General features: G+C 38.8%; 1 pseudogene; it reads left to right on the plus strand.

The window, feature by feature from the left end:
* Positions 1–21169: 21169 nt before the first annotated feature.
* On the plus strand, positions 21170–22310 carry LOC149231867 (1-phosphatidylinositol-3-phosphate 5-kinase FAB1A pseudogene; annotated as a pseudogene).
* Positions 22311–22543: the final 233 nt, after the last annotated feature.

The raw sequence follows: 22543 nt of genomic DNA on the forward strand, positions 1-22543 counted from the left end.
TAGTTAATTTCTCATTCAAAAGTACATGTGTGTTGCTCTCTTATGCTAACTACTACAACCAAGGGAAAACTATAAGTACATGGCAGCCAAGCCAGATTTCCATATGGGGCTCCTATACCAAATGTTGTGAGGTCTAATTGGGATTGCATATCAGGGTGTCCCACTGTACGTTGGTAGGATCCAACAACATCAACACATCCCAAGGGGAAATTAGTAGGACAGGCACTCCCAAGGGTGTGTGGTGTTAAACTAAAGAATTTGCTTTTCTCAAACATGGTTTCCACACATGCATATAGCTCACTCATATTATATCTAATTCATTTCTATGTGATTCATGCTAGAATAAGGTCTATGAAGAGCTAAATCAAAATCATGAATCTTTACATCAATTTATTTTAGTTTCTTGTACATTGCCTCTCTAAAAGGTATATATTTCATGGATTTGTTTGCTTAAAATAAACCAACAAATTTAAAATTTGGTGCTTCCTCACCATATGTAGGTCTCTCACCTCCTTTTTGGATCATATCTATTATAGTAGCTATCACAATTCATTATAGAATTCAGAACTCCAATAATGTTGAATTGGTGTAAGACACCCCCTTTATCCAATTGTCCATACTAAGGGTAGAAGGAATAAGTTTCTATCCTAGTCTACCTCTTAAATGTTTTTTGATGGAAATGTGGTCTAAATTCTTAATGTTTTTTGAACTTCTCAAAACCTAGAATAACCAACACTATTGTGCTCATCTCATCGAGACTTTTTTAACGATATACAACTTAACTTAACCTAACTTTCAAATCGAGAATTATTACAATTTTAAATTAGGTTTATTTAATCTTAGGACATTACCATCATCTCCCATGTGACACACACATGATGCTCTGCATGGTGCCCACTTGTTCACTTTCCCAAAGTGGAATAATCCATGTAGAATACACACATCCTCTACATAGCTGGAACCCAAAATACACGAGACGAAACACAAAACATGAACACAACCATACTCACCTTGATGTGGTTTTTCTAACCCCACTACACTAACTTCCTAACTCACAAATTGGACTTGGTGAGCCTAACCCATAACTAGTGGGTTGTGTTGATGAAAGTTTAGTATTAGGGTATGATGGCCCTATTATTATTATTTAAACAAATTCAATTTTTTTTAGTTCTCTATATTTTAAAAGTTTTATTATACTTAATCTATTACAAAATTATTCTTGAAGGGATAGATTTTATTTCTTCTCCCTCATACCTATGACTTCTAGAATTTTTAGAAAAGATACATTTCAAAGTTGTTGCATGCATTAATAGAGTTAGTTAGTCAGGTACTTACCTATTTGAATTGCTTTCATGTTATCACTTATCCATAAGATTTGTTAGCTAAAAGAATGAAAGGTTCAGTTTTTTTCTCTCCTCTTTGATCTCTCAATTGTAAGTTAATTTCTGACTCATCTACTATTTAGAGGGCGGCCCCTTTGAATTAGTTGTAACAAGGTAATAATTTTCAATAATTTGACCTTGGAACATAATTTCTTTTCCCATACTTTATAAATAACCCGTGGGATTCTCATGGTTTCACTATAGCTCATGGTATTGCAATGGTGGATTAAAGGGCCTTTATTCCTATGAAATTATTTTTCCCATAGTTGTGTCTAGAGGTGTTCTCCACCCTAGTATGGTAAAGATGTTATAAAATTAATGTATGAAAATGTAAACATTTTTAAATGGTTAAAAAAAATATAGATAAAAATAACCCTTCCTCAAACATTTTTTTCTCAGCCAAACTAAATAAATAAATAAATAACACTACATTAAAATAAAATTAGTTTTAAACAAAAATAATTATGTAAACTTGACTTGGTCAAGATACTAATGGTTTTTTACCTAGATGTAAACCACCCTCCAAACTTTTGTCTTAGATTTGTTTTGGAGCATCCCTACCAACCTTTCATAGAAGCATGTCTTGCCTTGTCAAGTACAAAAGCTTCAGTGATTTTCTTGCAGAATGACAACGTGCATTGGCATTATGATACAGGTGTTTTCCTTGATGGCAACTCACTCAGATGACAATTCACAATGCAACGGGTTGACTTACAGATTAGACTCCAGAGGTTGAAGAAAGAGAGTGGTTTAAGAAGTATACGCTCGTTCACTTTGTCCAAGCAGCGTATAAACGCGAGTTAACAGAACAAAAGGAGCGTATATGTATACACACACTTTCACAGGAGGAAAAGTGTGTACATGTTGGAAAATCAAGGTTTTGGTCTGAGGTATTTAATCCAAGGTATTTTGGTCGAAGGTATTGATCTAAGGTATTTGGTCCGAGGTATTGACCCTAAGTATTTGGTCCAAGGTATTGGTCCTAAGTGGTTTCTGCCCAAGATATTGAGAAAGGCCTGGAACTAAAGACAGAGGAAAAGATCATTAGGCCATCGTGTGCAAATAATGAATATCCTATGAAGAGTGAGATCAAAATAAAATATGCATGTTATGAGTTTATGGTGCTTTGCTTGATCTAAACTAAAGATGAACCTTAGTAATTGATGGGGGACAAGATCTAATGATGGATCAGGATCATGAGACCTAAAATGAATTATCATTATATGGTTTGATCATCAATAAACTAGGCCTGAATGGTAACTCGTGATTTACACTGTAAATGTTCTGATCTCGGTATGACTGAACTATGGAATAGTTGTGATGTTTTAAGTTAGCATTTTCAGATCTATACACTCGTTCTCTTTGGTAAAAGTGCATATACACGCTGGTTCAGCACATAGAAGTAGCGTACACAATATGAAATATGATGTTTGAAGTTGTAGTTGGTTTTGGTTATTGATGTAGAGTTATGGTTTCTTCTCTGTGTTCTGGTGATAATGTTCTGAATGTTCAGATTGACTGATTGTGATTTGCTTGAGTGATGACGGGTTTTCAGTGCTTGGTTGTATAGCAGTGGTGATTGATTTTGAGCTTCAATGTTATTGATGGCTCCAGTATGAAAATATGATGAAATGTGACCTTTAGATTGTGGTGTTGCATTCGAGGAGTATCCAGTTCTGAAAATTTATGAAACGTGGTCCCTGGATGTTAGGTCCCTATAATATTAGTGATTACCCCATTACTTTTGTCATTGTATCCCTTGTTGTCATTGTTGTGACCCTATTGTCCCCATATTGTTATTATTGTGCACCCCAGAAGCCCACTATTGTTATTTATGTGACCTTATATTATTATGGTTAGGTCAGCTTGGGTTAGATTGTCACCCCTTAGACTCCTATATATAGAAAGGAGGTTTTGTCATTTGAATAATCCAAGAATTATTCATTTGTGTAATGTAAAGGAGGTTTCACCCTCGAAGAGGCTTATTTTGAAGGCATTAATATCTCTTTTCTATCTTTTTGTGAGCTGGTTTCATAACATTTGGTATCAGAGCTTTGGATTCTAGGGCTTCACTGCTCCAAACATGTCATTGTGGAATTTTCGCTATAAATTTTTTTCTGTGACGTTTTAGAATCTATAAAAAAACCAATTTCAGAAGACATCGCGCTGAACCGTGGCTCAAAATTTCAAATCTTATCGCGCTATAGTTTCGGAGATATGATCTGAGGAAGTTAGGGTTTCTGCAGGCTCCTGAATTACATCCTAAACAGGTGACCTTGGGAAAATCATCATAACTTTCTCTCTGTGAATCATATTAAAATTTCATTAGAAGCTACAGAAAGAGGATGGCCTATAGTGTTCTGTGTATCTGTTTTAGATCCTAAGGTCAAAATAGTGATACCTGGCACTTCGTACAATTTTGCTCTTGTGAAAAGGCATATAATTATGTCATCTTTGGAGATTGTGCATAATGCTTTCTTCAAGAATCCAATTTTCATCAGATTGGTGGCATTGGAAAGAGGACTTAGAGAGCTACCGTAGGTCCGAATTTCAGGACTGGAAGATTTGAAATTACAGAGATACATCAGATTCAATATCGAGCACCTACAAAGTGAAAAAAAGGTGTGTATTTTTTTAAATATTTGCATAAGCTTGGTTTGAAAAATTAGTTTGAAGGAATTCAAAGGGCATAGTGAAGAATTATTATTAGTAATTGATGCCCCAACGAAAGAAAATGGAAACACCTAGTAAACAACCTAAAAGCTCTAGCATGACTCATGAAGAAAAGGAAGAAATTCTACATGATATATCAAAATTACAAGAAAAAGTGCAACAAATGTCACTCTCACAAAAGCTAATAGAAGCTAAGATAAATGGCATAGAAGCTAATATGAATGGCGTGGAAGCTAAGATGAATGGCGTGGAAGCTAAGATCAATGGCATGGAAACTAAGATGGATAGCATGGAAGCTAATATGGACAACATGGAAGCTAAGATGGATGGTGTGAAAACATTGCTACTGGAAAGGCTTCCTAATGGGAAAAAGGTAGGAGAGGAAAATCATAATGAGAACAAAAGGAATGTTAATCATGATTTGAAGAATGACCACATGGAAGATTTGAAGAAAGACATTGAAGGATTGAAGGAAGGTTTGACAAAGTTGCTACAAGAAAGGCTTCTTAATGGCGAAAATTTTGAAGAGGAAACTCATGATGAGAACCAAAGAAATGTTAATCATGATTTCATAGACTCTAACATTAGAACAAAGACCCACCATGTTTTAAAGATCGATATGAGGAAGTTTGATGGCAAGGATCCCATAACATGGATACTACAGATGGAGCAATTTTTCGATCTCCATAATGTGCAAAACACACAAAAGGTACACATTGCAACTTTATATTTGGAACCAAACAAGTTTGTATGGTATCAATGTATTTTCTCTTGTAAACAAATTGTGACTTGGGCAATTTTTATCGAAGAAATGACAACACATTATGAGGATATGAAAAACAACACTTTTTTTATCCAATTGATAAACCTCAAACAAAAGGGTTCAATGAGGGAGCACATTGAGGACTTCCAAAATTTGAATATTAAGGTAAAAGATATTCCAGAGGAGCATAGGATTGATATGTTCATAAGGACTTTAAAGGATAACATCCAACATGAGGTTTTCCCTTGGGAACCTGATTCATTGGAGAAGGCATTCACGCTGGCAAGAAAAATGGAAAGCAAAATTATGGCAACAAGTAAGCCTACCACTCACAACTATAAGGATGGAAGTGTTGTTTCCCCCATCCATCCACAACCTACAAGGTTGACACCCCAAAAATTGGAAGAAACAAATGCAAAAGGGCTTTGTTATAGTTGTCATAGTAAACACACTAAAGGTCATAAGTGTGCTGAGAAGAAATTATTTGGCTCATTGATAGTGGTGCCTCAAGGCACTTCACTGGTTACAAAGAAGTTCTCCATAATTTGATAGAGAAAGAAACTAACCTGGAAATTGTCCTTGGAGATAATATGAAATATCCCATGAAAGGTGTAGGCAATGTCTCCCTTAAATTGAATCAAGGTAATACAATCTACTTACATGATGTATTATATGTACCTGACCTAAAAAATAACCTGGTGTCTATCTCGGCAATGGAAGACAAAGGCTACAAGGTGACCTTCAGTGATGGCAAGGTACATCTATGGAAAAATAATGTTAAAGATGCTTTCACTCTTGTGTTTCAAGTTGATTCATTATATCAGGTTGGTGGAAGTCCGCTAGGTTTCATGTCTTGTGACACATCTCTTCAGTCTGAACTTTGGCATCAGAGGTTTGCCCACCTTCATTATAAAGCTCTACCTGATGTAAGACAAATGGTAACAAGGATGCCCAAATTCCAAGTAGAAAAAGAAGGTGTATGTTCGGGATGTGCCGAAGGAAAGATAAAAAGAGGACCATTCCCCCAAGCCAAAGCAAGACCTCCGATATATTACAACTGGTTCACTCAGACATCTCTGGTATGATGCCTGTGAACTCCTTGGGAGGATATTCATATTACCTTACTTTTAGAGATGACTATTCTTGAAAGACTTGGATATACTTCTTGAAAAATAAGGATGAAGTGTTCTCTTGTTTTCGACACTTCAAAGCCTTGATCGAGAATCAAACCGAAAAGAAGATCAAGATCTTAAGGACTGATAATGGGACTGAATATGAATCTAATGAGTTTCATGACTTTTGTAAAGAGGTTGGAATGAAGAGGGAGACTGCTACACCATATACTCCTGAACAGAATGGTGTGGTGGAAGGGAAGAACCATATGATTGTGGAAGTTGTCTATGCCATGTTCCATGATCAAAGACTTTCGAAGTTTCTATGGGTTGAAGCTTCAAACACCGTCGTATATGTACAAAACCTATGCCCTCATCAAGCATTGGGTTCCAAGACTCCTGAAGAAATTTTCACCATAAGAAACTTGACATATCTCATTTTAGAATTTTTGGAAGCCCTGTATATTTTCATGTGTCGAAAGAGAAAAGGAATAAATTGGGTGCATCTGGAAAGAAAGGAATCTTCATGGGCTATGGTGAAAATACTAAGGGCTATAGAATCTATGTAGCCAGTCAAAAGGAAATCGTGATTAGTCATGATGTCACCTTTGATGAAGATATGGCTCTTAGCAAGGTTGACAATCTTCCGACTTTGAGGAGCTCTCAAGAACCCGACACCAGGAAACCGAAAGAAAAGGATGATGAAATAATGGCCGATGTGGAAGAACCCATGGATCCTATTGATCCACCTGAGCCTTCCTCTTCTAGGAAGAGGCCCTCTTGGCTTAGGGGCTACTTGATGATGCTAAAGGACACACTGCACCCCGAGGAACCTTCCGTGAAAGCAAGAAACCCAATAGGTATCAGGGATACTTGACCATCATGAACACGATCATAAAAAATGAGCCTTCATAATTCTCAGATGCCGTCAAGCATAAAGTATGGAAGGATGATTTGAATGAAGAATATGAGTCTATTATGAAGAATGATGTCTGGGAAGTAGTTCCCAGACCCCAGGACAAGACAGTTGTCACTTCTAAATGGCTTTACAAGATAGAGCATGCAACAGATGGAAGTACGGAAAAATGTAAGGCTCGTTTTGTTGCTTGTGGTTTATCCCAAAAGGAAGGTATAGACTATGACGAGATATTTTCACTTGTTTCCATATATACCACCATCCGCTCGATCATAGCCCTTGCGGCTTCACAAGGATGGAACCTACATTAGATGGATGTCAAGACCGCGTTCTTGCATGGTTCGATCAAAGAAGAGGTCTACGTGGAGAAACCCGAAGGATTTGAGATTTATGATCGAAAATCTCATGTATGCAGGTTGAATAAGGCTCTCTATGGGTTGAAGCAAGCACCCCGAGCATGGTATGAGAGCATCGATAGCTACTTGATGAAGCTGGGATTCACTAGGAGTGAAGTCGATCCTAACCTCTACTTTAAGGTTGAAGATGAAAAACCTCTCATACTGGTGTTGTATGTGGATGACCTCTTTCTAACAGGTGCAGACCCTCTCATTCAAAAATGAAAGAGGGAGTTGGCTTCTGAATTCGAAATGAAGGACCTAGGACTGATGCACTATTTCTTAGGACTTGAAGTCTGGCAGAAGCCAAGGGAAATTTTCCTATCTCAAGGAAAATATGTGGTGAAGATATTGGAAAGATTCGGTATGGTAGACTGCAAGCCTGTAACTACCCCGATGGAGCTTGACTTCAAGAAGTTAAGCGGTAGTGCTGCTGGACCTGTTTTATGAAATGCTACCGAGTATCGGAAACTTATTGGAGCATTAATGTTCTTAGTGAAGTCCCGTCCAGATATATGCTTTGCAGTCAACACGCTAAGTCAACATATGGTTGAACCTCACCACATACATTGGATTGCTGCCAAGAATATGTTAAGATATCTTCGTGGCACAATTACATATGGGTTAAGATACACTGTCAGAGATGTGAGACTACTTGGATATGTTGATGCTGATTGGGCAGGCAGTGTGGTGGATCGTAAGAGCACTTCCAGGTGTTGTTTCACCTTGGGATCTATTTCGATATCCTCGATGAGCTGGAAGCATAAGTCAGTGGCTCTGAGCACCGCCGAGGCAGAGTATATTGCTGCTAGCATGGCCTCCTGTGAGGCAGTCTGGTTTCGAAAGCTCTTCAATGAGCTGTTTGGATTTACATTGGATACCACTGTGATCCTATGTGACGACCAGAGTGGGATTTGTTTGTCAGAGAATCCTGTATTTCATGATTGCTCCAAGCATATCGATATCAGATACCACTATATTCGAGATATGGTGCAGTGGGGAGCTAGAAGTCTCCAACATATCGATACAGATGAACAGGTCGCCGACATTCTGACAAAGCTCCTAGGAAAGGTCAAATTTTTGGCTTTCTTAGAACAACTTGGTGTCGTTCAGAAACCCTTTTATGAGGGTCCTATAATGATGTATGGAGCTCTTGTAGCTCCGGGGGGATGCAGGGTACTTCTTGGAGCGACATATGACCACAGGGTGAAAGAATCAAAACTTTCCCTGTGACACCCTGTGGCGACTATGTAGCAGGAGGATTAGTTCTCCTATGACGTTTGGATGATATGTTCTCCATGACGATTATGTAGCAGGATGATCAGTTCTCTTGTGAGGTCTGGATGATGTGTTCTCCATGACTATTATGTAGCAGGATGATTAGTTCTCCTGTGAGGTCTGGATGATGTGTTCTCCATGACGATTGTGTAGCAGGATGATTAGTTCTCTTGTGAGGACAGGATTGATTAGTTCTCATGTCGAGGAATCCTACCCATGCAGTCTGGGACTCATGGGAAGTACCTCCCATCTGATCAATGAGCAGGGTAATGAGGATAGGGACCATAGTAGTAGCGATGGATGCATCGTTGTATCTACCGTACTCCCTATGCTAGGATGAACTTCATTGATCTGGGATCAATGATACTAGTCTAGGACCAGTGGTAGGAGTTGTACCCACTATGACACTGACTTTGGGTCAGTTGAGAACTGGTCTGGGACCAGTGGTACACACTATGAGACTGATTTCCAGTCAGTGGATGATGATACTGGTTTGGGACTAGAGGTAGGAGTTGTACCCACTATGACACTGACTTCGGGTCGGTTGAGGATTGCTCTGGGACCAATGGTACACACTCTGAGACTGACTTTGAGTCAGTGGAGGATCGTATGATACATCCTCGATCATTTCTTCTTCTTCATAATTCGAACAAAGAAGAGCAGAGTAGAACAAAGCAGAGTAGAGAAGATTAGAACAAGGTAGAATAGAACAGAGCAGAGCAGGCAGAATAGAGCAGAGCAGAGTAGGCAGAATAGAGCAGGGATCAAGATGTACAGGGCAGTGCATTTGATGGATGAATAGTAGTGACTGACAAACGAATTATAGATGGAGTTCTCCCTAGTTGAGAGGGAGTGTTAAAATTGGCAACTAGGGCCAAACTCCATATGGGTCATCTTATTCATGGTTGATAATATTTTTATTAGATTCCTCTCATCGAGAGGTGTAGGATTGATGTAAAAATCATCTGATTCGGATAAGTATTTATGGAGATATGAATTTATTTTGATTATGGAGATCAAGCCGACCATCAACTCATGTAGGCTCAGAAGTCCAACAATCGCATCCATTCAATCATCATCATTTGTGTATAAATACAGGAGGTATTTTCCTCATTTGTACTCACTCATCTCATCACATATCTCTCTCTCTCCTGTGCAGAAAAGAGGCTCTTCTCCTACTGTGCAGAAAGAGACTCTTCTCTCACACGTGTGCAAAGAAGATGCAGAATTTAGTGCTGCAACTGCAGATCAAAAGTTTGACCAGCATTGACCATTAGACTCTCTCTTAGAATTGCGCTGTAGGTGAATATGGATCTCCTCTGAAGGCCGCATTTTTTGGTGAAGGAATCAATCTAATCCGACGGTTGGTTTGCAAGATATTGTCTGCCCTAGTTTGGTTGATCTAGGGTTTGCTACTGCTGATGTAAATTAGATTTATGTACTATTTCTCTCTGTTGAATTATTGAAGATAAGGGAAGATTTGATCAAAGGGTTTCCCCACATTGGGGTTTTTCCCTGGCTAGCTACCACATCTTGTGTCTTTTGTCTCGACTTGTTTTCTGTCGATCGTTTAATGTTCTATTCTATCTGCACTTTACTTTATGTACATGTGATTGCTAATCTATGGAAAAGAATAAGACAGATAAGTAAATTGCTCTAAGCATAGAATATACCATAACTTAACATACCAGGACCTAAAAATCATTAAGTCTGGCTTATTTTCCCTATCGGGTCTGCACTAGGGTCGCAAATCAGCATATCGGGAATGATCAACCATCGATCGCCAATCGCCGATATTGGCATCGGTATCCCACACATAGATTGTCCCGGGTGTTTGATAATGGTTTTGTCGATCCGATTAATCGTCGATCACACCCTGCCATTGCCGATATACATATATGTAAGACCTCTGATCCAATTGCCTCTGATTCACCAATCTTATCTGATTGGAGATCGGTGATCAGGTGTTCCACTACTCCTTGCTTAAGTCTACCTCTATGCAACCTCCGATTGTGATTTGGCCTTAAAGGCTTAAGACCCATTTTCAAAGGAAAATCCTCATTTTCTTAAGAATCAAAGAATCCTTCTTTGTGCGATAACTTCATCATCCGGACTTGGATTGAAGTACCATTTGCACCGTTGGAATCAGGAAGACGAGATCTCCTCTCTGGTCCTAAGTTGACTTCATTATGCTCACTTTGATTTCTGAGTTTTTCCATGCCATTGTATCTGAAGATCCACCTAGATCAATCCTCCCCATTGAGGAGCTTTTGGACTGCCAAAATCTTTTCATTAGTCAATTGGAAAGTGAGGGAACTGTGCCCTCACTTTCTCTTTCTCCAACCATCTGGCTTTGCTGGAATGCATTCCCTTGAAACCAACTCGAAGGTACTCTACATCTCCTCACGTGAAGTCCTGATTCTTCTATCGAGGATGATGTCTTCGAGCAACTCATCGAGATATTCTGGTGCAAAATCATCAACGGTAGGAACTGTTCCCACCTCATCAATATCCATGATCAAAGGTGGTTCATACAGATTCAGGTTCTCCACATTCACTACTGAGTACATCTGCATATATACCGGCAAGTCAAGACAAAAGGCATTTTTCCCAATCTTCTCCAATATGGTGAATGGTCCATACCGGATTGGCTGCAACTTCTTTCCTTCTCCCTTCATCTTGTCTTTGCTGATGTTGAACCACACCTTGTTGCCCACTTGGAATTGATGGTCGACCCGGTGTTTATCATGTCGAGCCTTATAACGGGCTTGAATTTTTTCCAACTACTCTTGCACTACTTGGTGAATCAATTGGATTCGCTGAATGAACTGCTGAGCTTTGTCCTTATCATTACATCCACTGGAGCCGTCCTCCCTCCTAAAGACCATATCAAAAGGGTATTTTGGCAGGTAACCAAAGCATGTCTCGAATGGTGAACATTGCGTCGATGAATGCACTGCTCGGTTATAGGAATGTTGTATATAGGGGAGATGTTCATCCCACAACTTGGGATGTTTCCCACAATAGCCTCATAATAAGTGTACCACAGTACGGTTAACAACCTCTGTCTGTTCTTTGGTCTGCGGTGAAATTCCGTGCTTCTTTTCAATTTGGTGTCCATCATCCTACACAAGTTGGTCCAGAAATCCCCAAGGAAGCGAGAGTCTTGATCTGACACAATTGATGTGGGTAATCCGAAGTGGACCCAAACATACTGAAAGAAAAGAGAAGCAGTGTGCTCTGCAGTAATCTGCTTTTTACAAGGCATAAAAATACACATTTTGCTGAAACAGTCAACAACGACATACAAATAGTTGTGACTCTTCCTAGATAAAGGTAAACCTCCTACAAAGTCCATTGACACACTTTCCCATGGACGACTCGGAATAGGGAGTGGTGTGTAGAGCCCAATTTTTCTATTAGAGGGCTTTGAAACAAAACACATCACACAACCCTTTACATAGCGAGTCACAATGTTTTTCATATGAGGCCAAAAAAAAAATCTTTGTAGATGACATAAAGTATTTTCGACACCTTCTAGACAAAAGAGAGGTGTGGGCCTCTCGAATTACATGCACTCTTTCTCCTGTGGGAATACACAATTTACCAAGGTGATACAGCAGTTTCCCCTGCAAGTGATAGTTGTCCACGTGTGATCCATGGGTTAGCTTTTCATAAACCCCCTTAAAGTCATCATTGTTAGCATATTGTTCAACATAACTTTCAAAAGATAATGAAGAATTATGAAAAATAACAGAAGCAGAAATAGGAGGGCGAGATAGCATATCGACCACTTTATTGCTAGTGCCCTTCTTATACTTTATTACCATATTAAACTGTTGAAGAAAGCCCATCCACTTGAAATGACGAGTTTGTTGCAAGTTGGCTTGTGACTGAAGGTACTGCAAGGGCTGATGATCTGTATGGATGATGGTCTCCTTGCCGATCAGTTAGTGTTTCCACTTTTTCACACTTTGCACCAACGCCTAAAGCTCCTTGTCCTAGGTGGGATAGTTTATCACAGCTTGAGAAAACTTCTCAGAATGGTAACAAATTGGCTTCTTTTGTTGCATTAGTACAACTCCCATGGCATAACCACTGGCATCAGTTTCGATCTCAAATGGCTGTTGGAGATCGGGTAAGTCTAAGACTGGCGAGGTGCTGATTTTTTCCTTCAATGTCTCGAAGGATTTCTGTTGTCTTCCTCCCCATTGGAAGACCTGTTTCACACTTGTCAATGTGTGCAGAGGTGCTGCAATAACAGAGAAATTAGCAATAAATCTCCTCCAATACTGAACTGCACCAAGAAAGCTATAGACCTCAATTACACTAGCAGGCTTAGGCCAATTTACAATTGCTTCAATTTTAGCAGGATCAATTTTTAACTGACCATGACCAACAATATGACCTAGGTAACCCAAAGAGGTTTTCCCAAACTCATACTTTGACAATTTTACAAAGAGTTTTTCTTTCTTCAGCACTCAAGCACTTTTTTTACATGACTCACATGTTCAGACCAATTCTTGCTAAAAACTAGTATATCATCTAAATATACAAGAACAAACTCATCAATGAAGGGCTGAAATATATTATTCATAACCCACATAAAGGTGGCTGGAGCATTGCAAAGCCCGAATGGAATTACCATCCATTCGAACAACCCCTGCTTGGTTTTAAAAGCGGTTTTCCACACGTCCTGCTCCGCAATTCGGACCTGGTGATAGCCACTGCGCAAATCCAACTTTGTGAAATATACAACATTTTTTAATTGATCCAATAAATCATCTATGCGTGGGAGGGGATAGCGATTTTTATTGATATTTTGTTGAGTGCGCAGTAGTCCACGCACATCCTCCAGCTACCGTCCTTCTTGGGAACTAGAACAATCGACGAACTGCATGGAGAGGAGCTTGGCCTGATTACGCCTTGGTCCAACAATTCCTGCACTTGCCGCTTGATCTCCTCCATTTCAACTGCTGACATCTTGTACATGCCGATATTCGGCAGAGGGGCGTCATGCAACAGGTGGATTTCGTGTTGGATTTCCCTCTTTGGAGGTAGTCCTCGCGGCTCCTGAAACAATTCAGTATAATCAGAAATTAATTGCATTAATTCCTGTTTAAGCTCCCCATCGCAGCCCTGGAACGCGTCCGCGAATTCGGCCTCTTTCTCCCTTACGACCATAAGCATGCATGTTTTGCTGGAATTCACCAGCCATTTCATCTGCCCAGCGCTTACCAGGCTAGTGTTTATCTTATTTTGATGAGCCCGCACTATGTATTCTACCCCATCCTTGGTGATGTGATATCTATTCTCATGGTGGAAAAACACTGCTTTCCTGTCATACAGGTATGGGCTCCCCAATACCATGCCATAGATATCTAATGGTATTACATCCATCTCTACTTCGTCTACCAACTTAGACGCAATCACAAAATTTACCTTACACTTATGGGTTACATTCAATTTAGCTTTATCATGTATCCATCCCAACTGGTAAGGATTTGGGTGCGGTTTTGTTTCTAATCCAAGCTTCTTTACCAGGGATTATGTAATTAACTTTACTTGGGACCCAATATCAAACAGAGTTTCTACTTTGGTGTGATTTACTACAACTTTGATATGAAATAATTCAATTATTTTTCTATCATTTGAAAGGAACTCATCTACAAACTGGTGCTTCCGTGTGATTTAGAATCAACAGGAGGTGTAAGGGTACCTTTTGTTTCTACTGTTGTGACCAACACTTCATCTCTCGAATCTGATCCAAGGTCTTGTTGTGTTGCTGCCACTGTTTTCTGCTTTCCTTTTCCTCCATACTTCTTTGGACACCTTTCTGGGTGCTGCTTCCAAAAGTGATCATCATCGTGGCCTTCTTTCTTGCAATGATTGCAATAAGGCCGCTCTCCCTATTTGGCTACTGCTGTTTTCTTCTCCTTCCATTTCCATTTAATTTTCGATATGCCATTGGGAGGTTTGGACGGTGGCTTTCTAGATTGGTCCTCTCTTTCATTCTTGCCCCAATTCTCAATATGAATTGCTTTCACACTAGCTGCGTCAATAATGGTTGGTTCAAACAACAATAATGAATGCCAAATATAACTATGCAGTGAGGCTTGAGCCAATATACTTAGTTACAACTTCAGGTGTATCTAGTGCAATACCCAAATTCAGTGCTTGCTTCCTAAATTCTTCTGTAAAGCTCTGAACATCCTTCCCTTTTCCTTGCCTTAAATATTGCCAATTCATCAAATCTTTCTGTATGTATCCTAAGGGATAAAATTGTTCCTTTAATGCAGAAGTAAAATCAGACCATGAGGAAAAGAGCTTACCCACATTTTTACTGCTCTGCAATTTACTCTCTCACCAAACAAGAGCTATGTTGCCCAGCCGTAGAGAGGCCAGCTGGATTTTCACCTCATCCTCTATGATTTACTGAATCCTGCAGTAAACCTCAATCTTCCTGATCCAATTGTTAAGCTTTTCTACGTTACTTTCACCATTAAACACAGGAAGATCAAATTTAACATCTAATTTAAAAAAGGTTTCTTAGATGCATCCTTTGGATTTCTTTGATTATGGTGGTGAGGGGAAGAAGAAGCTTCACCACCAGAAGGAGAAGGAGGGGGGTCTTCTCCACCATTCCCATGTGCTGAACCTTGTCCTTCTCGGTTCCTCTGTTCTGCTTTTTCCAGTCTTATAACAAATTGACTGATATTTTCTGCCATTGAATAGAAATTCTTTCTGAAATTGCGCTCCTCTTCAATACGAGCTTCCTCTTCATCCATGTTTCTTCTTCGAGGTGCACGCCCTGCCTCTAGATCGAAAGGTTCTAAATTCCCTTCGCCTCTTTGAAGCCTACCTCTTGTTAGCATAGAAACATGCAATTCACATCTAAAAAGCCCTGCTCTGATACCACTTGATCCAGGATGTTTTCATTGATAGATGTATAGAAAAGAATTACATGTAAAATTGCATCTTACCACAAAAATGTGCACATAAGATAAGAAGTAAACACATAAAAGGCACAAAAGAAGACACTAAGGCTTGATAATAGAGTTCGTCCAATTCAGACTATGTCTTCGATCCCATCTCAACAACCGGGAGGCCTTTCTTATTAAATGGCATGAAAGAAAATATAATTTACAATCATCAACTGTCCACAAGAGGATTATACCTCCAATTTGCAAGATGGCCTGTGAAATGGATGCCTGAGATAGAGAGGTAAGCAGCACCAAAGCATCCTGCAGTAGTGAAAGGGGCTGCAGTATGTAAACTATTCAAAAAAGACCAATAGATGCTCTCGACCTCCTGCGAAACAGCGTGTTGCCACCAAAACAATGCCTTTCCCGTGCTCTTTCCATCCACTGTGTTTTATAATGGGTTCTTTGGACAGAATCATATCCCAGTAGGGGCTTGTTTGGCTCTTAACAGAGGCTAGTAGAGTGGAAGAATCGGTGGGTGCAATCGCCTCTCAAAGATGGTCTTTTATCATTGAAATGATAAAGCTTCAAAATCCCGAAAAACACTACAAATCTGCCCAAAAAACCATATACTGGGACCTCAAAATCATTAAATCGGGCTTATTTTCCCTATCGGATCTGCGCTGGGGTTGAAAATCGGTGTATCGAGGTGTCTCTATCCTAGTTATCGGGAATGACTGACTGCCGATCGTCGATATCGGCGTCACCATCCCACACAAATATTTCCTAGTGTGTCTGATAATGGTTCTGCTGATCCGATTAATCGCCGATCGCATCCTGCCACTGCCGATATACATATATGTAAGACCTCTTATCTGGTTGCCTCCAATTCACCAATCCGATCTAATCGGAGATTGACGATTGAGGGTTCCACTGCTCCTTTCTTAAGTCCGCCTCTATGCGACCTCCAATTGCGATTTAGCGTTAAAGGCTTAAGACCCATTTTCAAAGGAAAATCCTCATTTTCTTAAGGATCAAAGAATCCTTCTTTGTGCGATAACTTCATCATCCGTACTCAGATTGAAGTACCATTTGCGCCGTTGGAATCAGGAAGACGAGATCTCCTCTCTGGTCCTGAGTTGACTTCATTATGCTCACATTGATTTCTAAGTTTTTCCATGCCATTGTATCTGAAGATCCACCTAGATCAATGTAGAACTCAAAGAATCCACACACATGGGATGAGAGCCTCCCCCATGTCCAACACAACTATAACTGGGCTCTTCAAAGTTAGCCACAACCCTTTTCAAGTGGGCTTAGGATTCCAACCACTCTGTCCCATTGATGTGGCCATGCCATTTGCAGCTACTCAGGCAGATTAGTCTCATGTCCAATCCAAAGCCAATAAGGAAAATAGCTTCATTCAACACATCCAACATATCGGACAATAGGTCCATGACAATATGGAGAAATAAAATACCAATTACAAGTAGCGACATGATCAACATTGAGTGCCACACAAGTTCCAGGCAGGCGACAATGTCTGGTTTCATTTGCAAAGGGAACACCTTACCGAAGCCTATCAGAAACTCAGACCACTCTTATATGGTCCTTACACCATTGCCAAGGATGTGGGAGATAATGCATTTGAGTTTAGCATTCCCCCATTCCTTGGCCTACACCCAGTGTTCAATGTGGACCACCTTTGACCATACTTCCCACCATTGCTAAACACATCAGACATTGAAGAACAACTCACACCTACACAGTTAAATCCGGATTGCATGGAGAAAGCCATAACTAATCATATCATGGACATGGATATCAAGCACACTCGCCAGTAGAAGATCCAACTGTATCGAGTTGTCAAAGTAGGCCAACTCCTTCACCAAGGCAAGTGGCTCAACAGGGACCAAGTTCAACAGAAGTTTCCTCATCTCATGGAGGAAGTCAATGCAATGCAGACCATTTCTTCCTAAGCGGGGAGGAATGGTCCAAGTGGATATTGGTGGCCACCCGCCAATTCCACTTGGACCTCCACCATTGTTTCTTTTAGTTTTTCAGTTTCCTTAATTGTAGCACAATTTACTATTTTTAGCAGTTTTTTGGGTCCTAAACATTCGAACCCGTTTTGAGGCCCTAAACGACATTTTTTGGCAATCTACTGCTAGCGATTTTGTGATAAAATCATCTTTTCTGTTGTATTCCTTATAGATATCTTTCTAACAGGGTATCATGAATGTCAAATGGAGATAATATGACCAAGTCGCGACCCCGTAAAGTTGGGTTGTCCAGCTAACCCCAATGAGGCCCATAAAATCTTGGCGTTACATCTTCTTGGGTTAGGGTTTTGGTTGGTTAGGGTTTTCTCTTATTGTTAAATAATAAAAAGGCCCTTAGCCTCATTTTAACAAAGTTCACATGCATGTAGCCGCCACATCTCTTCTTAGAGATAAGCTACCATCGCCCGAGCTAGTCTTAATTTCGTTCTATTTGTAAGCATATTCCAGTGTTTGATATTAATGAAATGAAATGTTATTTCTACTTCATCTTTGTATTTGTGGTTATATCTGTAATTTTTTGCATTCCTGTTTAAATATGGATCATTCATTACATCGATATTGCATTTGCTTTAATGGATATGCCACTGAATTTGGTTGCTTCATATTTCGCAAGAAGTTTTCATATGAATTTTTATTTTGACCTTGTGATATCTTACATCATTTATGTAGCTCTTGATTTTTCTAGAGTACGATTGCATCTTTTTTATATTCCTCCATCAATATTTTATCAGGTATGGGTCCCCTAGGTCTAGTTTTTGTCTAAGTTATGTAAAGTCTCCACATTTTGAGGAGTGGAGCACGATTAGCACATAGTTCTAATGGTCGAAGGGGAGTTAGGGTGGGTCAAATCCCCTTATCTTGTAAAGGGATGGGATTATTTAGAGTATTTTGAGCTTTGCCCATGTTTTGCGGACCATGGTATTATAAGGGTAAATGATATATAAAGGGATGTCTTATCATGTCTAAAGTAGTGGTGATGCATGTAATGTTGAAATCTATTTTGCTATATTTCTGTATTCGAATGAAGGGGAAGGATCTCGTAGCTGTGTGCACAGAGACCTTGGTAAGTCCGCAGTTGTGTGCCCAGGCCCCTACAGCTATGTGCGCAATGTCAAGAAGGTTGTATCTGTGAAGACTTGAGACAATAAATAAGAATTTGAGACAAATCTATGTATTTTCTTATGTTCACTTAGTTTCTATTTTTTTTCTTGAATATGGTTTGCTTTTGTATATTCCTTCTATAATTGCATCGTGAAGGTTCTACCATTGTTTTATATGATGAATAATGCATGTTAGACTAGTTATGCACAACTCGCAAGACTGTTAAGTAGGAAAATGCTCTATAACTTTAACAATACGGTTAATGATTCATGAAGGTCAGATTAAGCCCTAAACTGAAAGGAACCTTACAGCTAGATTCCATAGTCCCTCTAGATGTAGAAACCTAGTTCTAGCATCCCCCAACATTGCCTTGGGTGAGATTATGGTCTACGCTACACAGATTGTTACTGAAAGGGCCGATAGTATAGGGTTTTTTTTTGTAAGTGCAGCTAACTCTAAACCTAGGTCTAAGCCCCTGAAGCCAACATGTTTTCTTTGTGCATTTTCCACCTTGAAAATTAGAGTTCCATGATCCACATCAACAAGATTGGCTCAAAAAGAAAGATGCAGAGATAATTTATGATACAAATTGTACATATGGATAGATGTTTGGTAATTAATTTATATGCCTATCATACCTATGGTGTAGGACCCCCTAGATCCAAACTAATGTGCATTTTCATGCAAATGAATAGGTTTCAGATAAAGTGGAAATGTTTTTTAGAGAGGTTTTATTTTTTCTCTGTCACCTAGGACATATAATCGCCACATCTTGATCCTTTTATTCTTGTATTAAGGTTCCTGAATCAAGGAGGAAAACTAGAGAGATTGAAGGAATGTTGCATAAAGAAATAGTTGAATTTGAGGTCATATTATACATGTATGTAACGGGTTTTTAGTGTACTTTAGGTTGTCTAACATGATATTATCCTAGAATAATATTTGTACTTAATGAATATTTCCATATTTGTTTATTGAAATTTCTTAGTTGGAAATAATTTCTTCATAGAGTTCATTCTTGTGATGAAATCTATCAATTCAAACATGTTTTGTTGCAAGAGGCCATCATTAGTGACAGGAAAGTTGGAAGACCTATTGTTGATATTTCAAAGCTAGACATTATAATGCGTCTTCTTCTTTATGAAGCTTGTGAATGCGATCATCATCTTTCCTTTTAGATTTATCTCTTAGAGTGGAAAATCTCTTGCCAAATTGGAATCTACTCCACTGGAGGATTGTAAGAATGCACATAAGGAATATGAGCCTAGAATAAATGAAAAAGTTGGAGACAGTTAGGGTATAGTCAAAGATAGTAACAATGCTAGTGGTTTTTTTGGAATTCCGATGATAGAGGACACAGGCTCCAGGGTTCATGGAAATTGTCTAGACATAGCTATCTATTTTGGGAATCTCCAGTTCAAAGATATCCAAGCTGGCAACAAGAATGTTTTAAATAATGGATCTCGGCATATCTCCATGACTAGAAATGTGGAAAATTACTACCGTGTGACCATTTAGAGGGCACTCGTACTGTGAATGGAAAATTACATGAAGGCATGGAGATTATTAAATCAGTTGAAGGTATAACAACCTAGAATCTAGATGACGTGGAATGAGGTCCATACATTAGAGATTTATCCAATACAACCAATTGTGTGATGTTTCATAAGTTTTAAATGGACAATGGTGAATGCGATGCCAATATCAATGTTTATGATACAATTCATTTTGAAACAGTTGATAGTAGGGACAAATCAAATGGATTGGATGAAGATCAAGGAACATGTTGGAAACTGTCAGAGAAGGATTCTCATATCCAAGCTGATTTCTCAGATACATTAGATGCAATATGGAAAGTTGAAGGCCAATCAATAAAAGCTCAGGATGTACCTACGACATTCCAAGGGCAAGAAGTTGGTTCTATCACTTCGACCACTTTTGTTTTTAATCCAGTTCAACAAATGTCAATGGGAGACACAATGATGTCTGAATATGCCTTAAACATGCAAAGTAAAGGTGGAATGGAGGTTCTTGAGAAAAGCTTCCCTCCCTCACCAGTAAAATCATTAAATCTATCTGAAGAGTTTGGAAGCTAAATTGGGGTCAAACTTACAGTGTTTACATGAGGATCTATTGGGGTCTATTAGAGTTGACTCTTTGAGAAGTTATAGTCCTATGTTTGTCTCATTAGTCAGTGCTCTTGGTGGTAATGGAGTGGGTAAGATTCTTTTACTAACTAGCGTCAATGACATGGTTATTGTTGTTTATGATGATGAGACAATAAGCATATTAGCTTATGCACTGAGCTCGCAAGAATATCAGGATTTCTTATATGACAAGGCACCTGATAGTGAGAAATAAAAGGAAATAAACATGGATAAATAAAATTAATGTGCAGATTTATCTGTTATGGGTGGAGTTTTTCCAAATCCAGTTTGGCTGTGAGATGGTTTCTTACTCGAGTAAAGTTATTTTCGAAGAGAGAAGTTGATGATCTTAGGATATATACACACGTGGCTCCAAAGGGAATGGGGTTTCAGATTCATCGCTATATACAAAAGATATGCATGCAAAAATATCCTTTCATGATGATGGTCCTCCAAGAAAAGTTAAGTACTTGGTAACCTGTTATTATGCAAGACAAATTGATGCCCTTAGAAAAAAGTGGTGCCCAACGTAAATGAACTTGATATTATAACTAAGTCATTGCAATAAATAGGGACCTCAAGGAGGAAAGGGAAAGGTAATTTTCGCAAAATCTGTGGATGAACTATTTATTATTAGGAAAGTCACCACGACAAAATTAGTGTATTTTATGAAGTTTTCCGCAGAATATTTCAAATATTTGTTTGCCTCATTAAGTTTTGGAAGGCCCACATGTTTGGCAAAATTCCTTAGTATTTATCAGGTTGGATACTCATGAGTCATATTATTTTTTATTCTATTTTGACTATATGTGTGGGTATGCTACATAATGTGATCATCTTTCATATCACTTTAAAGAATGAAATTGGTGGCAAAGAGATTAGGATGGAACTAATGGTAATGGAAAATCTATTGTTTGGAAGAAATGTAACACAATTTTATGACCTCAAAGGCTCCAGTCGCTCCTGTTACAATTTAGATTCATCAGGAAACAAAAAAGTTCTTCTGGACCAGAATCTCTTAGAGACCATGCCAATTGCTTCAATATTTCTTCAGAATAAAGACAAACACCTTTTGGAGAGAGCAGTCTTGAATGATACTTCATTTCTTATAGTAAATATCGTTTTCTCTTTTCTTAATCAACCATAATTGTAATATTAGTTTTAATTTTTTGTTGAGCTAGTTGGTTATCATGATTGTGTGGAATGTGTTTTTGCAGTCAATTGATCTCATGGATTGTTCATTACTTGTTAGAGTTGATGAAGAGCATTGTGTGATCGTTTTAGGTGTTATTGATTTTATGAGGAAGTATACATGGGACAAGCATCTAGAGACTTGGGCAAAATATTTTTGTATTCTTGGTGTTTTGAAAAATATATAACCAACAATTATATCTCGAAAGCCACAAAAAGCATTTTTGAAAGTCCATGTCTACATACTTTTTGATACTTCAAGATTAGTGGTCACCTCCAGCTATCAGTCCTTGTTCGTCATGGATTGAAAAAAAAAGAAAAGATTGTTGGATTTTAGACATCTATGGTTTATATCTTTTGAGTTAGGTACCCGAGAACCCACAGTAATAACCATATTCTGTCAATGTTTCAAATCCCAACAGGGATGCATCATCAGGACTATTTTTGAATGTTGATAGTAGAAGAGCTAAATTAGTTTATCTCTTCTTGATATCTTCACTCTGAATTTTTCGAGTAAAATTATTTCAGTCCATATATACCCTTCATACAGGAAAATGATTCTGGATTTTATTACTGTGGGTTCTTTGGTAACTAACTCA

The sequence above is a fragment of the Pinus tabuliformis genome, chromosome J (genome assembly GCF_031772625.1).
Source record: "Pinus tabuliformis cultivar Carrire ecotype Pingquan chromosome J, CPIR1, whole genome shotgun sequence".
Classification (NCBI taxonomy): Eukaryota; Viridiplantae; Streptophyta; class Pinopsida; order Pinales; family Pinaceae; genus Pinus; species Pinus tabuliformis.